At 37.5% G+C, this 6940-nt stretch overlaps 1 long non-coding RNA gene across 1 annotated transcript in view; it reads left to right on the forward strand.

Moving 5' to 3' along the window:
• The window catches only part of LOC133537756 (uncharacterized), a 247533-nt gene extending 241026 nt beyond the window's left edge, over nt 1–6507 (forward strand). The window contains exon 5 of the long non-coding RNA XR_009802827.1: nt 6095–6507. This is a non-coding gene — a long non-coding RNA (uncharacterized LOC133537756). The remainder of the gene's footprint in view (nt 1–6094) is intronic.
• Nucleotides 6508–6940: the final 433 nt, after the last annotated feature.

Below are 6940 nucleotides of genomic sequence, written 5' to 3' on the forward strand. Positions count from 1 at the left end.
GCTCAGGATCCTCCGAGAAGAGCTTGACGAAGTAGCTGGGGAGAGGGAAGTCTGGGTTTCTCTGCCTAGTTGACTTTATTCTTGGAAAAATATTATTCTATTTTAAAAGTAATGTAACATTATTCCTGTAAATTTGTAACTTTTTACTAAAAAAATAAAATGTCTAATATAAATACATATATATATGTATGTGTGTGTATGTATATATATGTATATCTATATATATATATTTATATATATATATATATATATATATATATAGATATATACGTGTGTGTATATATATATATATATATATATATATATATATATATATATCCCATTTCCATATGAGTTGGGAAATTGTGTTAGATGTAAATATAAACGGAATACAATGATTTGCAAATCATCTTCAACCCATATACAGTTGAATATGCTACAAAGACAACATATTTGATGTTCAAACTGATAAACTTTTTTCTTTGCAAATAATCATTACTTTTAGAATTTGATGCCACCAACATGTGACAAAGAAGTCGGGAAAGGTGGCAATAAATACTGACAAAGTTGAGGAATGCTCATCAAACACTTATATGGAACATCCCAGAGGTGTGCAGGCTAATTGTCAACAGGTGGGTGCCATGATTGGGTATAAAAGCAGCTTCCATGAAATGCTAAGTAATTCACAAACAAGGATGGGGCGAAGGTCACCAATTTGTAAGCAAATTGTCAAACAGTTTTAGAACAACATTTTTCAACAAGCTATTGCAAGGAATTTAGGGATTTTACCATCTACGGTCCGTAAAGTCATCAAAAGGTTCAGAGGATCTGGAGAAATCACTGCACGTAAACGATCATATTACGGACCTTTGATCCCTCAGGCGGTACTGCATCAAAAACCGACATCAGTGTGTAAAGGAAATCACCACATGGGCTCAGGAACACTTCATAAAATTACTGTCAGTAACTACAGTTGGTCGCTACATCTCTAAGTGCAAGTTAAAACTCTACTATGCAAAGCCAAACCCATTTATCAACAACGCCATGAAACGCCGCCGGCTTCGCTGGGCCTGAGCTCATCTAAGATGGACTGATGCAAAGTGGAAAAGTGTTCTGTGGTCTGACGAGTCCAAATGAGTGGCGCATTATGAAGTGTAAAATACGACAGCAGAGACCCTGGACTGTTGAACGACTGAAGCTCTACATAACACAAAAATGGGAAAGAATTCCACTTTCAAAGCTTAACAATTAGTTTCCTCAGTTCCCAAACATTTATTGAGTGTTGTTGAAAGAAAAGATGATGTAACACAGTGGTGAGCATGCCCTTTCCCAACTACTTTGGCACTTGTTGCAGCCATGAAATTCTAAGTTACTTATTATTTGCAAAAAAAAAAAGTTTATGAGTTTGAACATCAAATATCTTGTCTTTGTAGTTCATTCAATTGAATATGGGTTGAAAAGGATTTGCAAATCATTGTATTCCGTTTATATTTACATCTAACACAATATACCAACTCATATGGAAACGGGATTTGTGGATATATATATATATATATATATATATATATATATATATATATATATACAGTATGTGTGTATATACAGTCTATATATGTCATGATCTGTGGTCTGGATTATGTTTTTTATTTTCAATCCAAGACTCCTTCGGTTCCTGTTTTTTGTGTACTCTTGTTTGTTTTGGTTACAATGGCTACTTATTATTTCCACCTGCTTCTAATTAGTGTCCACCCGCTCACCTGCTGCCTGAGCACTAATCAGAGGCATTATTTAAACCTGCCTTGCCCTCTAGTGAGTGCTGGAGTATTGTTTGCTGTATGCTGTGGATTGCCTTTTTTTTGGAAGCTGAGAGCTATTTACTGGATCCCAACTCCTGTCCCTGTTTGCTGTTTCCTGGTTTATGGTTTGTGTTTTCCTTGCCTTATTTTTTTAACATTAAAACCATGTTTTCATTTTCCAAGCCTGTCATTTCTGCATCTTGGGGTTTGTCACCTACACCACCACAGCGTGACAATATATATATATACAGGTATTTATGAATGTGTGTGTATATATATATATATATATATATATATATATATATATATATATATATGTATATATATATATATATATATGTATGTGTGTGTGTGTGTGTGTGACTATTAAGCTATTGCAACAATATTTAGTTCTTATCTGTACTGTAAAGTTCAAATATGAATGACAATAGAAAGGAAGTCTAAGTCCAATATATAATAAACCCTAAAACAAGTGAAGTTAACATGTTGTGTAAATCATAATTACAACAAAATACAATGATTTGCAAATCCTTTTCAACTTATATTCAATTGAATAGACTGTAAATACAAGATATTTAATATTCGAACTGAGAAACTAAATTTTTTTCTTACAAGTAATCATTAACTTAGAATTTAAATGGTAGCAACACATTGCAGAAAAGTTAGCACAGGGGCATTTTTACCACTGTGTTACATGGCCTTTTCTTTTAACAACACTTAGGAGACAATTTTTTAAGCTTTTCATGTGGAATTATTTCCAAGCTTAAGTTGTTCAACAGTCGGCGGTCTCTGTTGTGGTGTTTGATGCTTCATAATGCGCCACAAATTTTCAATGGGAGACAGGTCTGGACTACAGGCAGGCCAGTTTAGCACCAACACTCTAACTATGAAGCCAGGCTTTTTAAACGTGTGGCTTGGCATTGTCTTGAAATAAGCAGGACCGTCCATGATAACGTTGCTTGGATGGCAACATATGTTGCTCCAAAACCTGTATGAACCTTTCAGCATTAATGGTGCCTTCACAGATGTGTAAGTTACCCATGCCTTTGGCACTAATACACCCCCATACCATCACAGATGCTGGCTTTTGAACTTTGCGCAAACGATCCAGATGGTGGTTTTCCTCTTTGTTTCGGAGGACACGACGTCCACAATATCCAAAAACAAATTGAAATGTGGACTCGTCAGACCGCAGTACACTTTTACACTTTGCATCAGGCTATCTTAAGGGAGTTTTGGCCTAGCAAAGCAGGCAGCATTTATGGGTGTTGTTGATAAATGGCTTTGGCTTTGCATAGTAGAGTTTTAACTTGCACTTACAGTTGTAGCGACAAACTGTAGTTACTGACAGTGGTTTTCTGAAGTGTTCCCGAGCCCATGTGGTGATATCTTTTACACACTGTTGGCGCTTTTTGATGTAGTATCGCCTGAGGGATCGAAGGTCCGTAACATCATCGTTTACTTGCAGTGATTTCTCCAGATTCTCTAAACCTTTTGATATTACAAACCTTAGATGGTGAAATATTTCATTTCTTTGCAAAAGCTTGTTGAGAAATGTTGTTCTTAAACTGTTCCACAATTTACTCGCGCATTCGTTCACAAAGTGGTGACCCTCGCCCCCTCCTTGTTTGTGAATGACTGAGCATTTCAAGAAAGCTGCTTTTAAACCCCATCATGGCACCCATCTATTCCCAATTAGCCTGTTCACCTGTGGGATGTTCCAAATAAGTGTTTGATGAGCATTCCTAAACTTTTCAATCTTTTTTGCCACTTGTGCCAGCTTTTTTTAAACATGTTACTGGCATCAAATTACAAATGAGCTAATTATTTAATCTGCAAAAAATAACAAATGTTTACAGTTTTTACGTTGAATATAGTTTGAAAAAGGATTTGCAAATCATTGTATTCAGTTTTTTTCAACGATTTGCACAATGTGCCAATTTCACTGGTTTTGGATATATACATATATTTTGTGTCAAGAAAATAGGATGTAATAGATACATTTGATATTCTCAGGAAAATATGTCTTTATTCCTGAAAACAACGATAGGATTATTTTATTTTACAAAAAAACTTAACTTTGAAAAAATTACGATTTAATTTCTCAGAAAGGATATTTTTCTGTGGAAATACCACTGCAGTTTTTTTTCTTTCCAATAAAATGCAACTCTTTTTTTTTTAAGAAAAAAACGCCTTTATTATCAAAGTATTTTATTTTTCTCATGAAAAAAAATTTGCTACAATATTCTCCCCAAAATATGACTTAATTTCTAAGGAGAGGGAAATTACTTAATTGGTAAAATATATGAATAGGTTAGTTTTCCTGTCAAATTAAAACTTCTTTTGGAAAAAAAAAAACCCAAAAACTTTATTTCCACAGAATAACCGCTTCTTTTCGTAAAAATACAACTTTAATTTTGTAAAGATATGACTCCCTATTCTCTGAAAAAAGTGAATCTACTCTAAAAGAGCAACAACATGAAAAAATACGACCTACCCTTATTTTGGCGAGAAAAATAAACTTTATTCTCGAAAAAAAATGGAAAAACTGTCTTCCATCCATCCATCCATTTTCTACCGCTTATTCCCTTTTGGGGTCGCGGGGGGCGCTGGCGCCTATCTCAGCTACAATTGTTTTCTAAAAAATATATATATGTTTTATTCATCAAGAGTTCATATTTTTTCTCTAAAAAACAATTTTGAGAAGAATATGACTACAAAGTTAAGTAAAGTTAAAGTACCAATGATTGTCACACACACACTAGGTGTGGCAAAATTATTTTCTGCATTTGACCCATCACCCTTGATCACCCTCTGGGAGGTGAGGGGAGCAGTGGGCAGCAGCGGTGCCGCGCCCGGGAATCATTTATGGTGATTTAACCCCCAATTCCTACCCTTAATGCTGAGTGCCAAGCAAAGAGGTAACAGGTCCCATTTTTATAGTCTTTGGTATGACTCAACCGGGATTTTAACTCACAACCTACCGATCTCAGGGCGGACACTCTACCCACTAGGCCACTGAGTAGGTTAACAGTACAGTACTCTCTGCTTCATTGTGCTTAAAATATTGACGCTTCACTACATTGTGGATTGAACACAAGTTGACTTTATATGCGTAATTGTGTTTTATTATATCCATTAAATCGGGGGTGGGCAACTAGCGGCTCTAGGGCAGAATGCGTCTCTTTAGCACCGCCCCAATTTTGTTTTAAAATTGTTTCTGTTGGAGGACAAACATGACACAAACCTTCGTAATTGTTTGAAATACCACTGTTTGTATCAAACATGCTTCACTGAGGAGAGTATTTGGCAAGCGCCGTTTTGTTCTACTAATTTCGGTGGTCTTTGAACTCACCATAGTTTGTTTACATGTAGACCTTTCTCTGACTCTGCCACGGAAATACATGTTTTATGCTACTCTTTCTTTCACCAAATGTTTTATTCTGTGCTTGAATGCACAGGATAAATGTCATGTCAAGCCTCTCCGCCATAGAAATCTTTGCGGGGTTCGTATTTGGCTGGAGTATTCTGTCAGGTAGTGGCGGTGACGAAACCCAAGATGCAGAGCTGGCAGGCTTGGTGCAGGAAAACATGATTTGATGTCCTAAAATGTAGGTAAAACACGAATCAGGAGACAGGAATCAGGACACAGGAAACAGGAACAGGACTCAGGGAACAGCTCACAGGAGACAAGGAACCAGGCAGAACTGGAGACAGCAAACAGTCAACAGCATACAGTACTACAGCACTGACTGGAGGGCGAGGCAGGTATAAATAGTAGCCTGATTGGCAATTGCCACCAGGTATGCCAGACTGCCAATCAGGTACAGGTGAGGGAAACAAGCGCTCAGGGAGACGTTCAGGAAAAGGAACCAAAATAAGAGCGCTGACAGGAAATAAAACACAAACACAGAGGAAAAACCAAAACATAAACAAACTGTCAGTGACAAGCCTGACACAGAGGACATGGATTAAACAAGTGTTAAAGTGCCACAAGGGTGTTATTTCATGTCTAGACAGCTCTAAAAAAAAAAGATTGTAAACAGTTTTTTAAAGATCTAACTATGTAACGTGATTTATAATAATTGCAGAAATTTGTTTAAGGGTAAAAATCTTATAACGAGTTGTCCGCGATAAATGAGGTACGACTATAAAATCCTCTGAAAATGTCAACGCAATTAAAAAAACAAACACTAAATTGATGCATTCATTGAATTATTTAGTAACATGAGCAATTCCAGTTACAAAAGTTGTCATATGCTCAATACAGCCTGCCTTGCATTTTTCATTGTGACGCCATTTTTTCTGCCACATTTTAGACCTTCGCATGGGTGGCTGCGGCTTGTGCGAGCGCGACGTCCCGGGACCCCTGCAGCATGACGGACATCTCTGATAGACTCATATCACGCATGACAGAGTAACCCAAGACGTGGCCTAATTAGCAAGTAGGACCTGAAAGAGGCAGGATGAAAATCAAAACTTTATTTAAACAGCACAAGCACCATCAACTTTACCCCCGAGCTTATTTATTCATGGGATGATAAGAAGACTTTGGAAACTGCAAGATATGCCAAGTTGTCCTCTTTTAACGCACTCAACGCATTCACAGGCCACCCACCTGTGCAGGTATTCCGCTAATCCAGGCCAAGAAGCCTTGTCAGGTGGAAGAAAGTTTATCTTATCCCAGGGCAAACATGACAGTGTGGGGGAGAGGAAGAGTAGCAGTAGTGAGAAGGAAGATAGACAAGGGGGCAGGTAAAGGGGGGAGGGGGGTGCGGTGGGATCGTATTCAGGCTCCTGGGGACAGGCGGCTTGGCGTGGCAGCACACTGCCCACCCAACATCAACGCTCTCAAGTTCCCAGGCTCAGATGGGCCTGATTAAAAGTCCACAGGGACCATCTGGAGGCAGCAGACGGGGGGAACATATTTGATTTCAATTAAAGAAGTGGACATTTTGTATTCGGGGCAAGTGCAGCCCAGCAGGTGGCACTGTGGTTACAAAATGTTGTGTATTTTATACTTAATACAAAGCTGTCGTTCAATAATGTAAAATATGAACTTGCAGTTCTCATGCATTGAAACATATAGTAACTTAATAAATAATACTTAATTCATTATGTATGATAAGTTGACCTCCAATCTTATGGCTTTAAGACTTGGTCCA

This window comes from Nerophis ophidion, linkage group LG19 (assembly GCF_033978795.1).
Source record: "Nerophis ophidion isolate RoL-2023_Sa linkage group LG19, RoL_Noph_v1.0, whole genome shotgun sequence".
In the NCBI taxonomy this organism is placed as follows: domain Eukaryota; kingdom Metazoa; phylum Chordata; class Actinopteri; order Syngnathiformes; family Syngnathidae; genus Nerophis; species Nerophis ophidion.